Source organism: Pelodiscus sinensis, chromosome 1 (assembly GCF_052426305.1).
Source record: "Pelodiscus sinensis isolate ZL-2025 chromosome 1, ASM5242630v1, whole genome shotgun sequence".
Classification (NCBI taxonomy): domain Eukaryota; kingdom Metazoa; phylum Chordata; order Testudines; family Trionychidae; genus Pelodiscus; species Pelodiscus sinensis.
This window is the reverse complement of record NC_143052.1, coordinates 26,893,458-26,907,128: the sequence shown is the minus strand read 5'-3', so window position 1 is coordinate 26,907,128 and position 13,671 is coordinate 26,893,458. Positions and strand designations below refer to the sequence as shown.

At 40.9% G+C, this 13,671-nt stretch overlaps 1 long non-coding RNA gene across 4 annotated transcripts in view; it reads left to right on the top strand.

The window, feature by feature from the left end:
• The window catches only part of LOC112543784 (uncharacterized), a 69,655-nt gene that overhangs the window by 28,282 nt on the left and 27,702 nt on the right, over nt 1-13,671 (top strand). For 2 of the 4 annotated variants that reach the window (XR_016348503.1, XR_012898130.2), the window contains exons 2-3: nt 3,928-6,012; nt 6,210-13,125. This is a non-coding gene — a long non-coding RNA (uncharacterized LOC112543784). Of the gene's footprint in view, nt 1-3,927; nt 6,013-6,209; nt 13,126-13,671 lie in introns of those variants that run through there. The other 2 variants (XR_012898131.2, XR_012898132.2) reach the window with 2 other exon arrangements.

The window sequence follows — 13,671 nt, the reverse complement described above, 5'->3', positions numbered from 1 at the left end:
AAGGGCTAATTTTAATAAATTAAGAAAATTAGTTAAGGAAGTGGATTGGACTAAAGAATTTATGGATCTAAAAGTGGAGGAGGTCTGGGATTATTTTAAGTTAAAGTTGCAGAAGCTGTCTGAAGCATGTATCCCAAGAAAGAGGGGAAAAATGTATAGGTAGGAGTTTTAGACCAAGTTGGATGGGCAGGAATCTCAGGGAGGTGATTAAGAAAAAGCAGAAAACATATAAGGAGTGGAAGATGGGAGGGATCAGCAAAGAAAGCTACCTTATTGAGGTTCGAGCATGTAGGGACAAAGTGAGACAGGCTAAAAGTCATGTTGGTTTGGACCTTGCAAAGGGAATTAAAACCAATAGTAAAAGGTTTTATAGCCATATAAATAAGAAGAAAGCAAAAAAAAGGAAGTGGGACCGCTAATCACTGAGGATGGAGTGGAGGTTAAGGATAATCCAGGCATGGCCCAATATCTAAAATACTTTGCTTCAGTATCTAATGAGGCTAATGAAGAGCTTAGGGATAATGGCAACATAACAAATGGGAATAAGGATATGGAGACAGATATTACCAAATCCGAGGTAGAAGCCAAACTCGAACATCTTAATGGGAGTAAATCGGGGGGCCCAGATAATCTTCATCCAAGAATAGTAAAGGAACTGGCACATGAAATTGCAAGTCCATTAGCAAAATTTTGTAATGAATCTCTAAACTCAGGGGTTGTACTATTCGACTGGAGAATTGCTAATATAGTTTCTATTTTTAAGAAGGGAGGGGAAAAAGTGACCCGGGTAACTACAGACCTGTTAGTTTGACATTTGTAGTATGCAAAGTCTTGGAAAAAATGTTGAAGGAGAAAGTAGTTAGGGACGACATTGAGGTTAATGGCAATTGGGACAAATTACAACATAGTTTTACAAAAGGTAGATTGTGCCAAACCAACCTGATCTCCTTCTTTGAGAAAGTAACATATTTTTTAGATAAAGGAAATGCAGTGGATCTAATCTACCTTGATTTCAGTACCACATGGGGAATTATTGGTTAAATTGGAAAAGATGGGGATCAATATGAAAATTGAGAGGTGGATAAGGAACTGGTTAAAGGGGAGACTACAGTGAGTCATACTGAAAGGTGAACTGTCAGGCTGGAGAGAGGTTACTAGTGGAATTCCTCAGGGATCAGTTCTAGGACGATTATTATTTAATCTTTTTATTACTGACCTAGGCACTAAAAGTGGGATTGTGCTAATAAAGTTTGCGGATGACAAAGTTGGGAGGCATTGCCAATTCAGAAAAAGATCGTGAAATCGTACAGGAAGATCTGGATGATCTTGTAAATTGGAGTAATAGTAATAGGATGAAATTTAATAGAAGCGTAAGATTATGCATTTAGGGATTAATAACAAGAATTTTAGTTATAAGCTGGGGACACATCAGTTGGAAGTAACAGAATAGAAGGACCTTGGAGTCCTGGTTGATCACAGGATGACTGAGCCACCATTGTGACATGGCTGTGAAAAAGGCTAATACGGTCTTGGGATGCATTAGACGAGGTATTTCCAGTAGGGATAAGGAGGTGTTAGTGCCGTTATACAAGGCATTGGTGAGACCTCATTTGGAATACTATGTGCTGTTTTGGTCTCCCATGTTTTAAAAGGATGAATTCAAACTGGAACAGGTACAAAGAAGGGCCACTAGGATGATCCGAGGAATGGAAAACCTGTCTTATGAAAGGAGACTCAAGGAGCTTGGCTTGTTTACCTTAACCAAAAGAAGGCTGAGGGGAGATATGATTGCTCTCTTTAAATATATTAGAGGCATAAATGCCAGGGAGGGAGAGGAATTAGTTAAGCTCAGTACTAATGTGGACACAAGAACAAATGGATATAAGCTGGCTATTAGGAAGTTTAGACTCGAAATTAGGCGAAGGTTTCTAACCATCAGAGGAGTGAAGTTCTGGAACAGCCTTCCATGGGAAGTAGTGGGGGCAAAAGACCTATCTGGCTTCAAGATAAAGCTAGATGGTTTTATGAAGGGGATGGTTTGATGAGGTAACATGATCTTGGCAATAATTGACTTTTCACTATCAGTGGTAAATAGGCCAATGGTGGGAAGATAGGAGTTGCTATAGAGAGCTTTTTTTCTGGGTGTATGGCTCGTGAGTCTTGCCCACATGCTCAGGGTTCAGCTGATCGCCATATTTGGGGTCGGGAAGGAATTTTCCTCCAGGGTAGATTGGCAGAGGCCCTAGAGGTTTTTCACCTTCCTCTGTAGCATGGGGCATGAGTCACTAGCGGGAGGATTCTCTGCATCTTGGGGTCTTTGAACCATCGTTTCAAGGACTTCAATATCTGAGATAGGTGAGAGGATTATTCTAGCAGTGGGTGGGTGAGATTCTGTGGCCTGCATTGTGCAGGGGGTCAGACTAGATGATCAAAATGGTCCCTTCTGACCTTAAAGTCTGAGTCTATGAACAATGAGAATAAAACAAAATATTGAATAGGTGCCCATTAAGTGAATACCGTCTGGTGCACTGAGTAAGTCTCAGGTCCTGTGAGGAAAAATAGTATGTGATCGTGTAATTAAAGATTGTATCCTCATTGTATAAATGCACCGAGGGCCATGTTAAAGTTACACAGGCAATCTTAATTCTGGCATTTCCTAACATATGAATGCTTGACCATGCAAACTTAACATTGTTTTTTTAATGTAATATAAGTAGAGATTAGTAAAATTGACTTGGCAAACTCATTTTTAAAACACAAGACACAATAGATGTTTTCTAGAATGATCTTGATCAGTTAAAACAATAAACTTACGGATGCAGTTAGCTTTACTTTTATAGCTAATTTTTATTGTAATTGTAGTATTTTTGAGTTACCAATAATGCTAAAAGTGGGATTGTTTAAAATTAAAACATTCTGAAGTGGTAGAAGTTTAAACACAATATTCAGACAATTAAAAATAGAAGTAAGCTGCATGGAATTAATTTTGTTTGTGGTTTGTGATGTCAACAAAGCTCTGTTTTTCATTATTCTTTTTGGCTGGGAGTTGATTCATATCTCACACCAGGCCAAACTTTGTTATGTACAGTCTTTTCTACATGTGCTAGCATAACTCCCATAAATCTTGTGTAGAGTCACATGCACGCTGAAAAGTTCTGCTTTATTCCTGCTAATGTGAGTGAAAGTGAATTGCATTAACAATAGTCCTTTCATGCATAAAGATTTCAAAATAACTCAATCCATAGAGGAGAATCATTTCACCAGTTGCTGCAGTACAGCCACCTTGGGGGTGAAATGTTTCAGCTGTTTCACAGCACATAGCAGTTTAGAAAAGAATCATGTCCAAATGAAACTGTAGGGAGACTTTAAGGGTATGTCTAGACTACATGCCTCTGACAGAGGCATGTAAATTAGACTACCCGACATAGTCAATGAAGCAGGGATTTAAATATCCTCAGCTTCATTAAAATAAAAATGGCCACCGCGCTGTGCCGGCTCAGCTGATTGTCGGCACAGTGCGCGAGTCAAGATGCGGATCAGTCAACGGGAAGCCTTTGTTGACCGCTCCTGTAAATCTCGTTCCACGAGGCATAAGGGAGCGGTCAACAAAGGCTTCCCCTGTTGACCAATCCGTGTCTCAACTCACGCGCTGTGCCAACGATCAGCTGAGCCGGCACAGCGCGGTGGCCATTTTTATTTTAATGAAGCCAGGGATATTTAAATCCCTGCTTCATTGACTATGTCGGGTAGTCTAATTTACATGCCTCTGTTAGCAAAGAGACAGACTATAGGTTGGAATTTGGCCAGAACAATTTATTCTATTTAATAAAGAGCTTATGAAATAATCATTAGTTTTTATAGTGCTTTTTATCTATAAATCTCAAGTCCTTTATGAGAGAGGTAAAAATCATTCTCCCCATTTTACAGATAGAGAAATGGATGCACAGGGAGATGAAGTGACTTGCCCGGTGTCACCCTGTAGGTCAGTGGCCTACTTGGAAATAGAGCCCTGTTCTTGTGAGTTGCAATCCAGTGGTCTGTTCTCTGCTTCTATGTACCAGTATGGGGCCAAAAATTTTGCATTTAATCATAAAGCCAGCATCTCCAGTAGCTAATATTGTACTCATGCACTGGTTCAGTACTATCTGTGAGGGAAGAATATCACCTATTGAATTATAACTTAGGGATGTAAAATTCTGGTTAATCAGTTAACCTAACAATTACCCAGTTTAACCTAATGTTTAACTGGTTAACCGACTAAGCAGTGTCTGGGCAGGGGACTGCTCCAGCTTGGCTGGAGCGGCTCCCAGGCCTGCACTGGGGCTAACTGATGATTCCCAGCCCCCATTAGAACAGCCTCATTTTTGCTTCCTAACCTACAGTTTGAGAACCACTGGGGTAGTGCATATGCTAATCAAACTTTATTTTTAAAGGATCACAAACTTTGAGGTGTTCCTCAGACATTTAAAAAAAAATTGTTAAGGAAAAAATAGATCTTACCATGCTAGAAAGGTGGTTTTTCTTCTCAACTAACTACACAATTAGGAATGATACTGATAATAGTTGACATTTTTCTCTCTAACCTTTAAAAATCACTTCTTGGAACAGAACAGAGTTCCAAAGTAGAATTATTCAGAAAGTTGTGAGCCTGGACAAATACTATTATATGAGAGACTCAAAATTAAACTCACCTACCAGTGAAAATTATAGTGAATTTAAAGCACTACAAATCTTTAATTACAAAATAAATCATTTTTGGTGATTTCTTACTACATATTTTAGAAATGTGTGTCTGTCCATCCATCTGAGTCCGTTTGTTCAAGAACTCCTAAACAGGAAGAGCTAGAACCACCAAATTTGATATGCAACTTCCTCTTGTCCTGACTTAAAGCAGCAAGGTCAGTGTTTGGTTGTGCCAAGGAAACAGGAAGTGCTGTGAATGGGACTATTTTTCATAACATGGAAAGGCAGAGGGCAGAAAGAGGAGAGACATGATACTGAGTGGTTAGTGGGGGCAGTCACATCACCAAGAGTGTTGCCAGCAGGGCTAGGACTCCACCATCGTGCCTGCCACCAGACTGGATAAATAGCCCCTATGCTCCAAACCCTTTTCCCCCAACCTGGCTCTTGGCTGCAACCTGGCTTTTGGGTGGGTGGGGGGGGACAGAGGGGAGAAAAGGCCCCTGACAGCCAGAAGGGCGAGACAGAAGACCTGGAGGAGGGGGATGGACTGGGAGAGAGAGAACAGGCTCCATTAGATTAAATCTCCCTACCCTGAGATCTCATTCCCCCCCCAATTCTCACTCTTGCGCACCCCCCCCCAAAACCTCCAGCTTGTAGCTTGTCCCTGATTCCTGCACTGCCTCACACACTGCCAGCCACTTGCTTTAAAGTACCCTGGCAACACTGGGTAAATCTAGTACTATCTATCTATCTATCTAATCGGGTGGGCAATAAAAAACGGCAGCCCGCAGGGTTAGTCCTTGGCGGGCTGCTGCCACTGTTACCTGTGCCTCCACAGGTTTTGGAGGATCACCGCTCTAGTTGGCCACGAATCACTGTGGCCAATTTGAGCAACGGGAAGCATCATGAACCAGGATGCCACTTCCCACCGCTCATATTGGCCACAAATGGCAATTTGCAGTCAACAAGAGCTGTGATTCTCCAATAACCTACAGGTAAACATGGAAGTAGGGGCCCACCAGGGACTAACAGCCCAGATCCGGCCTATGGGCCGGAATTGCCCACCCTGATAGATTGTATGAAAGCAGCTATTTAAAATGTTCTTTAATACAATCTGAGTGCTGTTACTGACTGCAGTATTTTTTTTACTTTAGAAGAAATACCATCGTACAGTTTCTGTAACACACATACAATACAGTACTATCTCAAACAGCTAGGGACAGATTGTAACAGAAATGTTCTTGGATACCAAAAGCATCTCTTCAGCAACTAATTGTGATCACAGAAGCAAGCAATTTAAACTTCAGTAAGAATATGCAGCAAAAGCAGGTGAAGTCTTAAAGGAGGTCTTGTTTTCATGCAATTGATGCTAGCAATAGACTAAACATTTCAGATCTTAAGCAATTTTTAAAAAATGTTTAAAACATACTTTTTTTCTGATAGTTTATATGGTTGTATTTCACTAAAAAGATGTGATGGCCTCCTTATTGTGTGACCTATCCATTAACAAAAAGCTTGTTTTTTAGACTGTGGTTTCGACTTCCAGATGGATTACACAAGCTCAGTAGGACTCCGCCCTACATCCTGTACCAAGAAGCAATTCACAGGACTCTCCATTGTTCTCTTTGATTACTTTGTGCTTTCTACATGCATTCTGATCTTAAGTACGGAAAGAGTGGAATATGGAAACTATTAATACAGAGGAACTTCAGCAACTGAAATAATTCTCAGTCCTGCAACACTCTGCCCCCATGGAGGTTCATGGAAACTGAAGGAAACTCAGCATACTCCAGAAGTGAGCCTTTTGAATACAGTATAACTGTGCTTCCATTCTAAATATCTTAGAATGTTTGTTCTTGGTAATTCAACAGTGGAATTAACTGTATATACACTATGGGTGCAGCTATACAGCACCCTAATCTCAAAATAAGATATGCAATTTGTGCTATGCAAATTGCGTATCTTATTTTGATTGTATTTCAAAATAAGTTATTTAGAAATATGGCGTGTCTCCACAGTGCCAAATTTTGAAATACACTATTTTGAGATACATCTTAACCCTTGTGGAATGAGGGTCATAGGGATGCCAGAATAGTGTGCCTCTTCTTTAGAAAAATATTTCAGACTAACAGGTGCTCTTTGAAGACGAGGGGTAGCTATTTAGCCCCACTGTTTAGAGTACCCTTAGAGAATGACAATTTTATTTTTATATTTATATAGATATATTTCAGCTGAGTCAATGAGAAAAATTGAGTTCGACAAAGTTAAAGAAAAAAAATTCAGACTCCTAAACACAATTGTCTCATTTTCCCAATTACTGCGCTATTGCTGCTTTGTTACTATCGTGTAAAGCAGGCCAGGCATTTAGAGAATATGAGGCTGGATATCAGTGGATTTGATTCAGTCACTTTTACTTACGCCATGGGTAGGGAACCTTTTTTTGAGTCAGAGGCTACTGACCCATAGAAAAATCAGTTGGAGTCACATACAAGTGAGAAATAAAATCTCAAATCCTCACTAAAGCGGCCACCCAGCTGAGAAGGAGAAAGATCTTCCCCTCACACACCAGATCCTAATGGGGCCCAGGCTAGTAGTTTGTGTGCTCCAGCCCGTGCTCCCCAATGCTAGGGTGGGACCAGATCCAGGCAAGCTGGCCCCTGGGCCTTTGGTTCCCCACCCTGACATACACCAAGTGGTACTTTATTCAGTAAGCAATCCCACTGAAAATAATTGTTCTCCAGCCCAATACAAGCAGTAATATCCATGAGATGATTCACATTTTGCTGCTTTTGTTTATTTTAATCCTATCTTTTTGAACAATATTACTTAGGAGTGAGATATTGCTTTTAATTTTCTCATACAACAGAAAAAGAAAAATCAGCAATTGTGTGGGTAAGCATCAATAGCACAATTTTCTTCTTGGTTTACAAGGAATAACGACAAAGATGGTATAGTACAGATTGTTACCTGCTTTGCTTATCTGTTTTTTGTTGTTTAAACTGATTCAGGCAGTTTCAACAAAGGTGAGCTCCAGGCTGCCAAAAGAATTGTTAAGCTGTAGTCTCTTCCAGCAGTCATCTGAAGGGCACCCAGCTTTAGCACCCAGCTCCTGACAGTTCAGCGGTCCCAAAACATATGGTGCTTAGATGGTAGGTCTGTAAGGGCATGTCTACGCAGCAGGGCTGAAATCAGTTTAAGCTATGCAACTTCAGCTATGTCAATTATGTAGATTAAGTCAAAATAGCTTAGGCTTTTGGTGCCATCTATGCACAGCAGGAAGCCGAAGGAAGAATGCTCTTCCTTCGACTTCCCTTACTCCTTGTGAAATGAGGGTTACCATGATTTGGAGTAAGAAGTCCTCCAGCTCAACATTATTTCAAAATAAAGGCTTGTAGCATAGACCAGAAAGTAGGTCTCAGGATTCAGCTCCAGACCCCAGCAAGTCTAAGCCAACCCTAGTGACCCCATTCAAAGGGATTTATGATCCACTTTAGGTCCTGATCCACTTAGAACTGCTACTCTAATAAGAACATAGCAGTAGGAATGGTGATAGTGGCTGTGAAATGCCCAAGGGGATTAGAGGCTACAAAAATAAAAAATAATAATGGGGGTCTTCAGCTATCCACATATTGACTGGGTATGTGCTACATCAGGATGGGATGCAGAGATAAAGTTTCTTGACAGATGAAATGACTGTTTCTTGGAACAGCTAGTTCTGGAACCCACAAGAGGAAAGACAGTTCCATACTGATACTAAGTGTCACCCCTCCACTATTTATGCATATTCAGAAGCCAATTTTCATAAATCAAGGATGTTTAGACACAATACTTAACATACCAATTTTACATAAGAACATCACAATCTGCTGAATCTATATATCTTATTTTTATGCATATATCATTCTTGTTTGTGAAGTTAGAAATATGAAGTGTGAATCTGTTTATAATTCCGAATGTGCTTATGAGGGCCATTAGTGATGCACCTGAACCATAATGGCTCTGTACTCAAAACAATGACCTGTAAATAGTTTTTTGTCCTATAAGCCCAAACAGTGGTTGGTTCCAGAAAGACCAGATCACGTGATGCTGAAACCCATTTTGTATCTTGTACTCTTCACTCAAGGTGAGAAGTCTGACCTGAGTACAAAGATTTCCTGCTTTGATCAAAAGGGATATATCTATATAAAGGGTGGGGGTCACACAATAGGGGCAGGTGCCAGGGGAACTCTTATCTTACCATCTAAGTTGCTTACTGGAAACATCTAAGATTAAACAGGGAAAAGATCAGGATCAAACTAGGAGACTGCTTAGATTGTGAAAAGGGATGTTTAGAAGAACTGTTTAGGGTAAAAAAATTGTATGTAACAAGTTTCTTAGTGGATTAGGACTAGCTGGCGCTTTTTGTTTATTTTAGCTTAGTGACTTATCTTGAGCTGATTGATTTCATTGAAACCACTTAAATCCTACTTTTTATATTTAATAAAACACTTCTGTTTGTGTAAAACTTTTACACAGTTTAAGATGGATTTGGGGGGATTGGTTTCCTGGATGCTGAGCCCTCACAGCAGAGCTTTCCTGGAGCTGAATTGATTCAGAATCTGTGTTGCTCTGCAGGGGGATAACCCCAACCGTGTGCTTTTGCTGGGGGAGATGAGAGCTTCATATGTATATAATACATATTATCAAAATTCAAAACCAAAATGTTCCTTTGCACACTTGTCTCCGCCTGGGGGGGGGATGGTGAAAAAGCAAATACATTGTTTCTGCCCTGGCTGAATCCCCTGTGTGCATGGTTCCCAACTAAGTTCTCTCTAAGCTGCATGGTTGCACAGCTTCCCATAATCCCCCATGCAGAGGCTCAGGGCTGCAGCATGTAGAGAGAGAATTCCCAAGCCCTGAAGCTGGGTGGGGGATGAGTGTTGCTCCCTGCCGGCTCCAATATGGACCTGCCACACCTGGGGGAAAGGGCCCACCTCTTGCCATCCCCAGTAGGGAGCTTCCCAGGTAATTATGAGCCCTACCCCTCTGTTCCATCTTGAGCCCCTACAGCCTGAGCACTCTCCTGCACCTTGCTGCCCATATCCCCAGCCCAGAGCTTGTACTCCCCCTCCTCCTACACACCAACCCAAAGCCCACCCCCAAACCTGGAGTCCCCTTCCTGTATTCCAAACCCTCATCCACCCTAGAGCCCACCCACCCCCAGCTGGAGGCCTCACGCTGCATCATAACCTTTTGCCCCCGCCCTGAGTCCCCTACCATACTCATTGGACAAACATCTCAGACACTTCGCCAAAGGATTAATGCCCACAAAACAGATATCAGACAAGATCACAAAGAGAAAACAGTTTCTTGCCACTTTAACCAGAAAGGACACTCTCTAAATGACTTAGCCACCTGCATTCTGCTACAAAGACCTTTTACATCTGCACTTGAAAGGGAATCCTCTGAACTGTCATTCATGTTAAAATTCGACACTTGCCAACAAGGACTTAACAAGAATTTGAACTATCTCACCCATTACCAAGACAGTTTCCCCAATTATCACCTGTAATACCATTAACTCACAAACATCCCACTCTCCCTACCTTTAATATCATCAATTCACAGACCCTTACCTTCCTTCCTCCCCCCCCCCCCCCCCCCCCCCCGCATCCCCCTTCTGTTCTGCAATGTGATTTGTCCTTTTCATATTTGTTCATTTTTTTAATTGTATCCTTTGGTATATATGGTTGTGACTACTTTCTTCCACTATTTGATCTGAGGAAGTGGGTCTGGCCCACGAAAGCTCATCATCTAATAAACCATCTTGTTAGTCTTTGAAGTGCTACATTGTCCTGCATTTTTCTTCAACTACCATACTCAGAATGCCTTGGCCCCATTACCTCCAAATTAATTTTATGTGCACCAATACTGTCAAACATCACCTCCACATAGGTGCACATAAGAAAATTCATTCCACTTGTCGGAAAAATAAGAACTAAGGGAATAGTCTGCTAGAGTTCAGGTACTACTCTGGTCATGAGTATTGCATACACAGCTATATTGAATACGATGCAGACTGCTGCCATTAAGGCACAAAACTTTGTAAATTATTTTATTTACTTAACGCTTAATGTTTTGATGCACCTGTAATAATACATTGTAATTAGTCATTGTTTGTACCATGCTTTGAAGATGCACATCACTAAGTGCCAACTATTAATAAATTTACCCAGGAACACAAGCCAAGGTCATGATTTTTGTTTGTGGACAAGTGTCAATGAGGCTACAAGAACAGCACTGGGAACTGGGTGCCCAATCCAGTTCCCAATGAAGTCACAGGAAGTTTGGACTTAATTAAATTTGTGCACTTTCTTCAGCAGCTGAAGCACAGCATTGGTTTACTTTACATTCTGATAAACTGTTTCATTTGGTAAATAAATTTGGGGGTTTTGTGGAGGGAGGGTTAAAATATTTAGAATTTGGAGAACTTACAAAACCTCAATTATGGGCTGATAGTAATTGCTAAGCTGTGCATTTGTGCAGCCTCTCAGATTCAAATGCTGCCATGTGATTAGCAGAGCTACACAGCTGGGCTTTTAGTTAAGACCAATGGTGAACATTTGCACATGCTTTGGTACAAATAAAATTTATTCCACACATGGATGGAAAAAATCTGCTCATGGGTGGAAAATATTGGAGGGAACATTCATCAGGAATCTTCATTGTTTTAAGCAGGAGTTTCACATTTAGTGGGTTTAATCTTCCACTTTTGTTTGTATAAAGCAGCAGTAAGTGAAAAGAAAATCTTGCCTTCTAACTGGGCTTGCGGAACATTCAATAAAATTATCTTAGAATCATAGAATACTAGAACTGCAAGGGACCTCAAGAGATCATCCCAGTCCCCTGCCCTCATGGCAGGACCAAGCACCATCTAGATTAGTGTTTCTCAACCAGTGGTACGAGTACCCTTAAGAATACTCAAGAGAAGTCTGGGGAGTACTTCAACACAACTGAAATTTGGAGAAAACAATTTTTGTTGTTTTACAGCACTTTATTATTTTTGTACTTTTTATACTAAAAAATTTCATCGCCTGCCTGGCTACGATTGTTGTTTAAACAAATGTGTTGCAATGGTAGAAAAAAAGTGTATGCCTGAAAACTGTAGGTACAGTTTAATTTTTTTAAAAGGGGGTACTTTAAAAAAAAAAAGTTGAGAAACACTGATATAGATCAGCCCTGATAGATGTCTATCTAACATGCTCTTAAATATCTCCTGTGATGGAGTTTCCCTAGGCAATTTATTCCACTGTTGAACCATTAACTGCTATGACTATTTCATGCCATTTGATGCTGAAGCTTATTCTAAAGGATATGGATTCCAATATTTATTTCAAATAGAAAGCTATTTAAAGCTTCACCCTGAATTCACAATTAATTATATTTGCTTTCTAAAACGTCTTCACCATAGTGCACAACTTAAAATAAGTAGATTGCATACATTTAATGTAGGCATAATTTTGTTAATGTTCAGCCTCCTTTGGGATTTAAATATGTTTATATTGAATTATGAGCATCAAAGCACTAATCTCTGCCTGAAGCTATAGACAGCCTGAAACCATAGCTCTAAAAAAGTCCTACCAGCGATTACTTAAACTAGAAGACATAAGTGAAGCAAGTTACTTTACTTGTTCGCTGTTTTGTGCACGTATGGGTGTACATCTTGTTTCGTGCACTATTCAGGGGAAGCTATGTTCATCCCAAACCCTAGCAAGATGCCTTAACCTCCATCCCAGCAGCAGGCTAACTGCTGTATGAGTGTTAGGTCCACAAAGTCTCTTTTTTTAGCTAGGGAGCAGCAAGAACAAGGGGACCGGCAAGGGAAACTTGTCATTCACAAACCTGTTTGTTACTCCATAATTGCTACATGGATCTGTGGAGCAATGAAACCAAGGCAGGATCAGGAAGTTGCGGACACCTGTACAGAGCTAGGAAGCAATGGAAGCCTAGAACAGGGAGCCCCAGCTTCCCTCAGAGCTGTACAGAACAAAAAAAAAAACCCACAATGAATAGACTAGCAGCACATTAAAGACTAACAAAAACAAAGCTGGTATGAGCTTTCATGGGCACAACCCACTTCTTGCTAGACTATCCATTGTTTTTTAAGTTTTTCCAGTTACAGACTAACTCAGCTACCCCCTGAAGCTTTTGTACAGAATCAGACGAAAATGGGAGCTTTGGGAGGGTTGTTAGGAAAGCACCCCTTTGTTCTTCGTCAAATCTCTTTAGGGAGAGGGGAAACAATGGAAGTAAGGCAGCAGGAAGGAGAGATTTCCCCTTTGATTATTTGATATATCTCAGGAAGGAGTTTAGAATCTGAGGCTACATTTAGATTATAGGCTTCTTTCAGAAGAAGCTTCTTTTGGAAGAGATCATCTGAAAAAACTTGTGCAAGAGTACATCCACACACAAGCACATCAAAAAAGCAATGCACTTTTTTGAAAGAGCGCGTCCAGCAGGGGCCAATTTAATGCCCACCTGAACTGGGCCAGGATCCAAGTGGACTGCGCCTTCGGCCACCTTAGGTGTCTTTGAGGTGCCTGCTGACCCGCCTCGATGTGGAGGAACACAACATTGAAAGAAGAGGCCGCCTTCTTGCAGTGGGGGGCAGATTCCAGCCACGAGGGATGAGCCTTCCAGCAGCTGTGGATAGCTGCCATCTGCTAGGCCCATCAGGCCAGGGTGCACATCCAGGAGGCTCTCAGGGAGAGGTTCTCTCAAGGACCCCAGTAACTCTTCCCAACAAGGTCCTCTGGCACTGTATGTGAAATAAATTTAGAATCAAATGAAGTAAAAATCTTGAATCAACATGCTTAGTAGAATCGCTATGGATAGTAATTCTCTGCTCTAATAAGAATATAACAGTAGGGATCTATTATTGACCACCTGACTAGGACAGTAATAGTGACAATGAAATGCTAAGGGAGATTAGAGAGGCTATCAAAATGA